We start from the raw sequence: 12434 nt of genomic DNA on the forward strand, positions 1-12434 counted from the left end.
AGCTGCTCCCTGATCGCTGGGCGGTTCCTAAGTGTCCGTTGGCCTTCCTTTGTCATGGCTCCTGCTGGCGCCGAGGAGTCTGGCTTGGCCTTGTTTATCTTAACTGTTTCCAATTGTTGCCGGAGATCGCTCATCAGTATGTAGATGGTTGTTAGTTTCAGTGCTGTCTGGGTTCCTGCAAGTTCTGATTACAGGAAACTTTGCACCTGCTTGTTTTTCTTGCGTTTGACTGAATTTCCCTGCATTCTTAGCGGATCTCCATTTTAAAGTCGGGAAGTGGCCAACCCAGGTGGCTACACCCCCTCCTTGTGATCCCTAATGCGAAGCGTGAAGGATCACATAACTGCGTCGTCTTCACTCCGTGACCCAGCGAGCACTCTTCCATCGCCTCCAGACTGACTGTAACTATGCAAGAAACTTTTAACTGACAATTCAAAGTGACGCTATGTCACAACAGGGACATGCAGTACAACATATTAAAAAACGGTACCTCTAACTATCTTCCATAAACTACACTCACTTAAACATCCAATCATACTAACTTCCTAACAATACAAAAATAATGGCAGCATTCACGTTTTCCTGTGGCTTGGCGGTCAAGCACAGAGTTGTACAATCTTTCAGTTGCAAATGAGACATATTTCTTCATTCACAAATGACGCAAAACGAATGTCCTTTATTGTAAATCATGGCGTTCGGGGGTCTGGTGAAAACCGAAAATAGGGGATCTTATCCTGTATACCGGGGTGCGAGAGTGGTAGGCTCTCCTTCGCCATTTTCTCATGCGGATTGTCTGCACGATGCTGCAGAAATCGCCAATGCTAAAAGGGATTCAATTACATATGAAAGTGAGTACCACGTTATAAACCTATCACACCATGATGTTGTGTTACTTGTCATTGGGCTCTGGGTGCTATGAGGAAGTGAATCATTGACGGCCGGGGGGTTGGGGTCGGGGGTTCGCGTTCGTGCGTAACCGAATACAATTTATTTGATAACGAAAAACGCGTATGATGTCTTCATTGTTCTCTTCTTTCTTCTCTTCTCTTCCTTTTCGTCTCTTCTCTCTTCCTGGAGCTTCTGGAATTCTGTGGATTAAGCATAGTTTCTGTTACTATCTTGTTTAATATCTTGTACGTTAGCATGTCTGTCTTTTAGTGCCAATTTCCCTTTATAATTGGTCATCGTGTGTGACCCCCCTCTTTTTTTTTTTTTAAAAACCGAATATTTGGACTAGATATCTAAGAAAATACTGCCGTACTGCGAGCCGTCTCGCGGCCTGTGTGATTTACCATCCCAGTGTTTGAGGATGTAAATTGCATAGGGAAGCAACCTAAGGGTTGCCAAAACCAAACAAAAGAATTTTGAACGTAACGAGCCAAAATGGGGTGCGTATGGGCCGCGGCGGGTAAGATTTAGATTTAGGACGGTGATCAATGCCGTATGTGCTCTACCCGAGCGTAGCTGATGAGAGGGGGGACCTCAGGCAGGGCGGGGGCCAATGCCGTTTCTCCACTGCCTGAGCAACCGGCAAGAACGGGTAAGAATGTGGTCGTCGTGGGGGGCTGCCTCTCGAATTAGGAGAGCAACTATGAGTCGGGTTCTGTCGACAGACTAGTTCCTCTGAACTATTGTCTGGGACAAACATGTACCTTTTACAATTTTCTGGGGACAAGCTAGTTCCTCCAACAGCCATTGGGCGTCAAAGGGGGTGGTGACGTGGGGCCGTGAAAAACTTTCCGAGTTTACACACAACACTTAACGATAACACGAATCGAACAAACATTCAACAAACATGGTGCAGGTTCCATCAGAAAGGACACCGTTTCTCCCAAGCGGTTCCTTTTAAAACATCATCTGGACACCTCAGTTATCAGTTGTGAACAGGGTCGCAAAGGGGTTCTCGTTTTGGGAGTCAGACTCAATGTCATCATCTTCTCCCAGATGCCATACTCTTGAATGGATGAGGGTTGCTAAAGCTGCATGGTGTGACTTAGGGTCCATCTCGTCGTTTCGGACGAGCCTGTACGAATTGTCACGGTGCCAAAGAGTCGTGTCTAATTCTGTGGAGATGGAGTCGGGGTCGTCATTGTAGGGCGGTTGTCTTTGGTGAGGTTTGTTAAGGAAAGTGATCAGGAAGGGATCACTCGAATCGTGTTCAGATTCGCTGGGTGTGGGGCGCTGCTGCTGCTGTCTGTGGGCGTTTCGGGGCGGCGTCAAGGTAGAGTCCGTGGATGGGGTGGACGTGTTGGGGGAGGGTAGGGATATGTTGGCTGGGCGGGGCGGGGTCTGCTGCGTCGAGCATGACGTGGTGTGCGTGGTAGGCTGCGAGCCATATGCCTTGAGCTGGTTAATATGAAACCACGCGGTCTTCCCGTTGGGGTACTTAATCTTATAAATGGAGGGGCTTACTTTGTCCGCAGCGGAGTACGGACCCGAATACTTAGGAACGTGCTGGGGTTGTAGATGGAGAGCATGACCTGCTGTCCTACATCAAACTCAGTCGCATGTACTGTCTTGCCGAAACAGGCCTTGCTCTGTTTCTTCCTGGTGCCTAATTTTACTGCGGCTGCTAGCTGAGCCGTTTTTACATTCTCTACTAATTGTTTCACTGCGTTCTCATAAAAGTTGGGTGGGGGGGTTGTTCCGTGTGGATTGTGATGGGGTTTAGTCCGGTGATATATGAAAAGTATTGATTGAACTGCCCAGAAAACTGATGCAGATGCCTTTCACAGGCCGAAAATCCCAGCTCCACAGGATCTAAAACTCTGGAGGCGTAAGCCACGGGTCTTAACTGTTCGTGCTGTTCCTGGAGGAGCACGGCCGAAAGGGTACGATCTGTGCTAGCTATCTCTATAGCATAGGGGGAAAGCGGGTCTGGAACCTGTAGTGCGGGGGCTGCAATGAGTGCGCGCTTTAAAACATCTACAGCATCCGTATGCCGCGGAAGCCATTCTCAAGGGGCTCCTTTCTTTAGGAGTTCCGAGAGGGGTGCTGCTTTGGTGGCGAAACCGTCAATATGGTTTCGGCAGTAGCCAACCAGTCCTAAAAATGACCGGAGGGCGGAAACATTCTGGGGAAGCGGCAATTTGACAATCGAGTCAATTATTTTATGCTCGATCTCGCGTTTACCATGCGTGATAATCGTTCCCAAATATACCACTTTGTTTTCCAAAATTTGGGCCTCCTTGGGGTTCACTTTTCATCCAATTCGCTGTAGGAGTTCCAGGAGTTCGGACAGAAGCGCGATGTGCTCTGCCTTGGTGTCTGTCTGCAGTAATAGGTCGTCTCCATACTGGACCAGACATTCGGGGCGAGAAAACTTTGATAAACCATTGGCCAGCTGTCAGTGGAAAATGGAGGGGGAGTTGTGGAATCCTTGTGGAGGGCATGTCCACGTGTACTGCTGACCTTTAAAAGTGAAGGCAAATTTGTACTGGCACGCTTTTTCCAATGGAATGGACCAGACTCTGTTACTGATGTCCAAAACCGTAAAATATCGTGAGTTGAGTCCCTGTTTGAGCGTGGTCTCGGGACTTGTGGCTACTGTGGGGGCTGCTGCGGGGGTGACTTTGTTGAGTTCCCGATAATCGATGGTCAGTCGCCATGATCCATCGGGCTTTCTCACTGGCCAAATCGGGGCATTATTAGTAGAGGCTACTGATCTAAGTACGCCTTGTTCTAATAAACTATCATTAACTTTTGAGATTTCTCCCTCTGCCTCTTGGGGAAATTCATATTGCTTCTGGAGTTTAGGGTCAGGTCCTGTTATTTGAACCGAACCAGCCATCCTGCCGCAGTCATGTTTATGACTTGCAAATGTGGTCCTGTTTTTCTGAAGAACTGCCCTAACCTGTTTGTCTGCGCTAATCGTGGTCGGGTCAAACCAATGATCGCCCACTGCGCAAATCTTATTAGCATACTCACATTTTGTGAGCGTTGTGGGGCCTCTTGCTGACTTTGTCATTTTCCAGACACATTGATTTACTGGGTCAAATGACAGCTTATGTTCATGAAATTGATTCCCAAAAAGTGTTCTGCTGTGTGGGGCAGATCGACCAAAATTAGGGGGTGTTTTGTTGTAATGTTGCCAATTTGAATGGGTACAGGGGCTGTGGTGTGTCCTTGTTGTGAGTGGCCTGTGAAGCCGCTGAGGGTGATTGTGGCTGTAGTGGGCCACGTGTCTTTTTGGAACATGGTGGAGGAATTAATTGTGGTGCGGGACTTCCTGTGTCCCAGAGAAATTCGATGGGCTGTCCCCGTATTTTTGCTGCAACAACTGGTCGGCCGGACCTATCCCAAAGGGTGTCGCAGACCCAGGTGGGGGAGCCCGATCACCGTCAGTCAGTTCCGTTCATGTCTGTCTGGTCTGAACGGGTGCTTATAGTCTGAACGGGTGCTTACACTATGTATGGGCTTTGTCCTGGTTCTATTCAGAGTGCCTGCCTGCTGAGCTCTCTGTGGCTTTCGTGGGGCATTACACTCTCGTGCAAAGTGACCTAATTGTCCACAGTTGTAACACTCCTATGGTTTCTGTGGGGGGGCTGTTCATGCCTTCGTTCACCCATGCGGGGTTCTGGTGCGCTTTAACTGCTTGAATGTCTGCCTCTGCCTGCTGTTCTTTGGGTTTTCTAATCGCGGGTTTGTTGTGGACAGATTGCTCCCAGGAGCGTGACAACCTTTTAAAAATCCACTTTTCGTTGTGCGTTTCTTCCGAGAGGTCATAATTAGTACAAGCTTTTTGTCCTGCCTCTGTGGCATGGGAGATAAAGGTGCGGGTCCATTTTGTCTGGGGACAAATGGGCGCGGTCTAAGTTTCCGAAATCAGCTGTAAAATGGATCCACAGGCATCCAGCAAACGCTGTGGGGTGTTCTGTTTTCTTCTGCCTGCACCTATTCAGGCCTTCTACTGGGTCACCTCTGTTATAACCGATCGCGTCTAGGATCGCCGTGTGCATCTCTGCAAGGGTGCCTCCTCCTACATTCTATGGGTCGGGAAGGGCTTCTACAACAGAAGGGTCTAAGCTTAAAACTGTGAGCTTCACTTGCTCACGCTCATCCAGGCCGTACATGGTCGCCTGCTGCTTCACTCTAGCAAAGAAGTGGCGGGGGTCTGAGGTGGGGAGGAACGGTGTGATCTTTTCGCACGCGTCCCGTATTTGGGTCACGGATAAGGGGGTGGTGTAAAGGAATCCCGCGTCTCCTTCCGATGTGACTGTGCGGTGGGTAGTTACTGGATTCATGGGTGCCTGATCTGTCTGCTCTGTGGGGTTTGGGATGCTTTTCTCCTTTGGGGCTTTCCTTGCGCACGTGTTCCCTGAACATATCTATGCCTGGTTTCGTTTAGTTCTTGCCCATCAGGGCCGACTTCTTCATCTAATTGGGATCCAAAGGTGCTTTGAAACCCATTTTGCACTGAAAACAAAGACTGCAGTTCCCCAATCTGCTTCCGGCATTTTGCATTCTCTGTCTCTTCTCTTACCAGGAATGCACGTTGCGTGTCCTGATGGGCCTTATCGTATTGGGTTTGGAAGCTGCTCAGATGCGCTAGACAAGACTGGTGTGCCCGCTTGGCATCATCCACCTCTCCGTCCTGTGCTGCCAACTTCCTTCTCAATTCTACATTTTCTCTCTCTATCTCACTAACATCGACCTTGCTCATTCGATGTCTCTCTTCTATCTCACTGCGGAGCATCCGAACGACCACCTCTGTGCCTCACAATTGTGCCAGACAGGACACGATTGCCATCTGCCTGCGAGCTTTCCCTAAGCTCTTCTTATGGATTTCGCTCAGGTTCTCCCACCATGTATGTCCTATACTCCCGGGTCCTGTTTCCTCATTTGAACAAAAGTCACTCCAAAGGGGCCATCCCTTCCCTTTGAGGTACCTTCTAATCTCAACTGACCTACTCTGCTGCTGGTCGCTGCGACAACGAATTCTTGAGGGTTCATGAGGCGTTCCATTGCCATTTTTCCTATCTGAATGCTCTCTTTTAAAATTTGGAACGAGGGATACTAAGGCGGTGCTGTAAACACGGGTACGGCATTCGCTATTTTCCAGAATACATACTCCCGAAATTTTTTCGCAACATAATCTATCAGTTTTACCTTATAGCCCTGTTAGTTACGCATGCATTAACATGCTTCCGAATTATGAGGATTGATCAGAACTGCTTGAACACTAGTGAATGTTTCTGTTCCCAATTGGATTCTCAATTCAAATTTTGTGTTCTCTCGGAGTGGTTAGGCCACTTCTAAGTCGGGTCCCATCAGATGTCGCCAGTAAATGTTGCTCGTTGTATCTTTACTTAATTTGCTCTGTTTTATTACGTTTGCTCTAGAGTCGCCAGGTATCTTTATGATACCACCACGAGGTTCAAGTTCAAGTACTGATCAATAACTCAATACACCAGTTAGTAAGTTTGAAATCAAAACACATTTATTATACACAGTCAATCACTACTCATGTATAAAACTCTACTTACTAGACTATCTCTAACACTAAGAGGCCGATACTTAGCTTTGGAACTGGCCCACCAGGTCAGGGGAACAAATGGCCTTTCATTCGATTCTTAGTCTGCAGGCTTCAAAGCTGGTATAGACTGGTAGCTAGGAGCGCCTATCTCGTAGCATGCGTTGACTTGAGACTTACTTGGTTGGTGCAGCTCCTAGGCAGGTCACGGTCAAGGGTTGTTTCGAACTGCTGAGAGGCCCTGCCAAGAAGGACGAATTGAACTTGTGGACTCTGTTTTATAGTCCCCAGGGACTTCGCGCCCTTTTGGGCGGACCCTGTACCTGGTTCCAAGTGATTGGGCTAAGTTCTGATCACTTGGATCGATTTCTCCAATACTGGAGCTGTTCCCTGATCGCTGGGCGGTTCCTAAGTGTCCGTTGGCCTTCCTTTGTCTTGGCTCCTGCTGGCGAGGAGTCTGGCTTGGCCTTGTTTATCTTAACTGTTTCCAATTGTTCCCGGGGATTGCTCATCAATATGTAGATGGTTGTTAGTTTCAGTGCTGTCTGGGTTCCTGCAAGTTCTGATATACAGGAAACTTTGCACCTGCTTGTTTTTCCTGCGTTTGACTGAATTTCCCTGCATTCTTAGCGGATCTCCATTTTACAGTCGGGAAGTGGCCAACCCAGGTGGCTTCACCGACCAGTCCTAAAAATGACCGGAGTGCTGTAACATTTTGGGGCAAGCGCAATTTTACAATTTAATCTATCCGTTTCTGTTCTATCTCACGCTTACCATACGTGATGACCGTACCTAAATAAGTGACCTTTTCCTGCAGAATTTGGGCTTTTTTGGGGTTAATTTTGCATCCAATTTCTGTTAGGAGTCCTAATAGTTCCGAAAGAAGGGAAATGTGCTCTTCCTTGGTGTCAGTCTGGAGGAGCAATTCGTCAACATACTGAATGAGGCATTCAGGTCGGGAAAATTTTTCTAATCCATCGCCAATTGTCTGTGAAAAATGGAGGGGTGTTGTGGAAGCCTTGTGGAAGGCGTGGGTGACTAGAATACGGGTCCATTTGGCCGTATTGTCTACAGATAAATGGGCGTGTGTTAAATCACCGAATACTGCGGTGAAGTGGATCCAGAGGCGTCCAGCAAATGCTGTTGGATGCTCACCTTTATTCTGTCTCCACCGGTTGAGTCCTTCTACTGGATCTCCTCTATTGTAGCCAATGGCGTCTAAGATGGCTGTTTTCATATTTTGGAGACTACCTCCTCCTACATTTTGTGGGTGGGGAAGGGCTGAACTAACAGACGGGTCAAGGCTCATTACAATGAGTTTTACTTCTTCCTGCTCGTCCAGACAATACATGACGGTCTGTTGCCTAACTCGTTCAAAAAAGTGATGTGGATCTGACGTGGGGTGAAAAGTTTCAGTTTTATCGCGGGCATCTCTTAACTGGGTGATGGTTAATGGGGTGGTGTACACAAAATCGGGTTGATCTTCTGTTGTTACTCTGCGCTGCATGGTGATGGGATTCATTGGGTTGGGTGCTGCCTGTGCAGTCGGTGGTGCGGATGCTTTTCTTTTCTGGGCCTGGGGGGCTCTATTCTGACTTTCTGTCTCGTTCACATGTCGATGGGCCATTTCATTAAGTTCCTGCCAATCGGGGCCATCTTCCTGACCTAACTGTGAGCCAAAGGTATCTCTGAACCCGTTCTGAACGGAGAGCAGTGATTGCAATCTTGCAATTTGTTGCCTGCATTTGGCATGGTCCACCGAACAGAGTTCGGTGGAACTTTGGAGTGCTTGTAGGGCTGCCTTTAAATCCTCACATTGTTTTCTCAACTGTTTTGCTTGGTTTCCCGTATCCTCTCTTACCAAAACCGCACCATGCGTGTCCCTGGTAGGCCTTATCGTATTGAATCTGAAAGCTACTTAGGTGAGCGAGACAAGATTGGTGTGCCCGTTTGACATCAGCCATCTCCATGTCCTTCGCCGCTAGCTGCTCTCGGAGTTGCTCGTTTACTCTCTCACATTCGCAAACATTTCCCTCTCCACTCCTCTCTTTCTCCTCAAGCTGTCTACGGAGCGTCCTCACGACCTCCTCTGTGACTCGCAATTGTGCCAAGCAGGACACGATTGCCATCGGCTTACGAACTCTACTCAAATTTTTCTTGTGGTTCTCAGTCAGGTTGTCCCACCAAGTTTGACCGATGCTACCAGGACCTGTTTCCTCATTCGCACAAAACCCGGACCATAGGGGCCATCCTTTCCCCTTTAGGTATTTCCTAATCTCCTCTTCCCATATGGGATATTGTTCTGCTCTGTTGGTCGCTGCGACCTCGGGCTCTTGTGGATGCATAAGGCGTTCCATTGCCTTCATTGCCATCTCTCCGATTATCTCTGTTTCTACCGGGAATTTGGGACAAGGGGGAATAAAGCGGTGGTGCAAACATGGGTACGGGTTTTCCGGTTGAAGCTATTTTCCGGTTGACGCAACTCCCGAAAGTTTCACGCAACAAAATCTATCTAGGTTACCTTCTATCCCTTGTTAGTACGCATGCAAATTACACACTTCCGAATCTGGAGGTTTGCTCGATACTGGCCTTACGCTTGTGGTTTCTTTTACTTTGCCAATTTGGATTTCCTATTCAACCGTTTTGTGAGTTCTCTCGGAGTGACAGTCACTTCTGGGTCGAGTCCCGTCAGATGTCACCAATAACTGTTGCCTTTTTTACCTGCTATAAATATGGCAATCAATAAGGTTGCCTTTCTTTCTTTGGATATCGATTTATATTGCTCAGAGTCGCCAGGTATCAAATGATACCACCATAAGGTTCAACCGGATATCGATCAAAGAGCCAAACACCAGTTAGTTAGTTCAAGATCAAGGGTACTTTATTTACACACACAATTAATCATGCAATATAGACCTACTAGTTAAACTACACCTATCAACTATGACAACCTGTACATAACTTCAGGCACGCGGCTTAGGTCAGAGTTACAGTGGCCGTTGTTCGAATCTGAGTCTATCTGGTCTGTAGAAGTAACTGCTGCTCAGCTGGGCTCATCCGTCTGGTAGCGGGCCTTGAACTTGAACTTGCTTCTGGTGGTGCTGCAATTGGAAGTAGACGTTGCCGGAGCACCAGGCCCAAGAGAGACCGAACACATGGTGGTCTCTCTCTTTATTCTTGGGGAGTTTTGTGCTCTTTTGGATGGTCATTTGGTTTGGACCCCATTAATTGGGCAGTTCTTGATCACTGGATTTGATTTGAGCCAATAAAGGGGCAGGTGCCTCGATGGCTGGGCGTGTCCTAAGCGGTCATTGACCTTATTGTTGATGTGTCCTGGGTACAGGAAGTGGCACCGAGATGTCTGGGATTGTATCGGTTGCTCAAGTATCAGTCTTTTGTCTTACGGAGATGGGCCATTAAAATGCTAATCGGTTGGGGGTTTCGATGCTGTCTGGATTCTTCGCTCACAAATATACCTTCAGGCTCTGAGCCTATCTGACTCTTACATTGGCCATTTTTCCTGTTATTCTTTGCGACCGTCCATGTTTCTTATTGTAAATGGCCATCCCAGATGGCTGCACATAATGGAAATGGCAGTTGAGAGTCTTGGTGATGGACAAGATTTATGGTCAATCAAATAGAATGTAAGGGCAGCACGGTGGCGCAGTGGTTTGGAGTGCTGCCTCATGGCGCTGAGGTCCCAGGTTCGATCCCGGCTCTGGGTCACTGTCTGTGTGGAGTTTGCACATTTTCCCCGTGTCTGCGTGGGTTTTGCCCCCACAACCCAAAAGATGTGCAGGGTAGGTGGATTGGCCAGGCTACATTGCCCGTTAATTGGAAAAAATAAATTGGGTATTCTAAATTTGTTTAAAACAAAATCAAATAGGATGGCAAGATTGAGAATGGTTTGGTTCAGCCTGAGACGGGGACCAGGGAGAGGGCTGGAATCAGGACCAAAGTTTTGAAGGACCGAAGATGTCGGTTTTGGACCTCGCAGTTTTGGGAAAACAATTTGGGAAAATGTTACCTATCACTGACATTGGACAAGTAGTCTGTCAAAGAGACCGAGTAGGGGCTGAGAGAGTTGGTGGTGAGGTAGATGTTCTCAGCATATTTTTGGACCTAATATATTGTGTTTTCAGATTATGTGGCTGAGGGCAGTATGTAAAGGAGAAGTAGGAGAGGATCAAGGACAGATTATTTTGAGAGACCCCAGAAGAAAATATGTGAGGACATGAAGTGGAACCATTACAGGAGATTGCCTGGATATTTGAGAATGGAGCTAGGCTGGAACACTGTCATTTCCAATGAGGGAAGTTGTTAGAAAAGGATGGCATCGTCAACCATGACAAAATCTGCATGGATATTGAGAAGGACATGGACAAATAGTGCACCGCAGTCGTAATCAAAGGAATTTAATTTATAACGCGGAATAAGGTCCATTTCAGTATTTTGTCAACGATCAGACTGATCAGAGAGATTCAAACAAGAAGCTACAGGATGAATGTGTACAGATTTGGGAGATGACAGCCAATTCAAGAACTTAGAGATGAAATGGAAATTGGAGATGGACTATAGTTTGCAAAGAGTCAAAGGTGTTTTTTTAATGAGAAAGATATTTTGAAAAGAAAGGGGACAATACCTGAGTAAAGGGAGTATTGTAAGCTAGCCATGGAGTCAGGAAGGGAAGTTAGTTAGTGATGGGTAATTTAGTGGGAACACATCAATAAGCAAATTGTGTGTATCATAAACAAGATAGGAGAAGCTGAAAAAAGATGAGGATTCAGGACTTGGGCAGGAGAGAGAGCTTGGGAGAAATTTGTTGGCAAAGAGCAGTGGTGGATCCGGAAAAGACAACTGACTAGACAGGCTCCATCTCGCAATTAAACATCCTCACCATCGTGAAATATGAGGATGGCGGTGATGGGAAGAGGTAGGAGATGATTGGTGGCGCAGAAAAAAAGGCACTGGGATGATCCTGAAATAATTTCTGATTCTGGGACGAGCAAGGTGTGATTGTGTGTGCCATGGCTTGGAAAATCTGGCAATAGATGGCTTGACTGGATACACTGAGGTCTCTGATGCTTGATGTCAAAGAATGGGCTCTTTGGGGAACTGTCTGCAATGGGAGAGTTATCAATGAAAGACCTGAGATGGCTGTTGAGCAGATTCAACAGCTGTAGAAGTATTGTAGGAAATACAGGGCCAAAGGATTGTTCAAGTTAGAGAATTTGAAAGGCAGTTGTAAGTAAGGGAACAATACTCAAGTAAAGGGGAGAATTTTTTGCTGGGGACAGACACAGAGAGAAATGGGATTTTGGAGATATGGGTGGTAACAATATAGGGAAATAGTTGGAGATAGCGACTTGAGATAATGGGAGTAGATAGATTATATCAGTCAAGGGGTGGCAAGATGGCGCCGAGGACCCAGATTCCATCCCGGCCCTGGTCACTGTCCGTGTGGAGTTTGCACATTCTCCCTGAGTCTGCGTGGGTCTCACCCCCACAACCCAAAGATGTGCAGGGTAGGTGGAATGGCCATGCTAATTTACCCCTTAATTGGGAAGAAAAAGATTGTTAGTCAGCAAGTTGAGCTGTGCGGCCAAGTTAATATGGTTGGGGAGATTGGAAGGCTGTAGAATGCGTAAGTAAGGCAACACATACAGTTCTAGGAGAACTATTTATCAGCATTTCATAGTGCAAGATGGCGACTAGGGGCTTTTCACAGTAACTTCATTTGAAGCCTACTTGTGACAATAAGTGATTTTCAAGATCACTGCTTTCTGGGAAGGCAGGACTGACATATGAAGAAAGACTGGATTGACTGGGCTTGTACTCACTGGAGTTTAGAAGAATGAGAGGGGATCTCATAGAAACATATAAAATCCTGATGGGACTTGACAGGCTAGATGCGGGAAGAATGTTCCCAATGTTGGAGATGTCCAGAACTAGGGGTCACAGT

At 47.1% G+C, this 12434-nt stretch overlaps 1 protein-coding gene across 1 annotated transcript in view; it reads left to right on the forward strand.

The window, feature by feature from the left end:
• Positions 1–12434, forward strand: part of tbc1d5 (TBC1 domain family, member 5) — a 783418-nt gene that overhangs the window by 196653 nt on the left and 574331 nt on the right. The gene's annotated exons all lie outside the window — the stretch shown is intronic.

Source organism: Scyliorhinus torazame, chromosome 6 (genome assembly GCF_047496885.1).
Source record: "Scyliorhinus torazame isolate Kashiwa2021f chromosome 6, sScyTor2.1, whole genome shotgun sequence".
NCBI classification, from domain to species: Eukaryota; Metazoa; Chordata; class Chondrichthyes; order Carcharhiniformes; family Scyliorhinidae; genus Scyliorhinus; species Scyliorhinus torazame.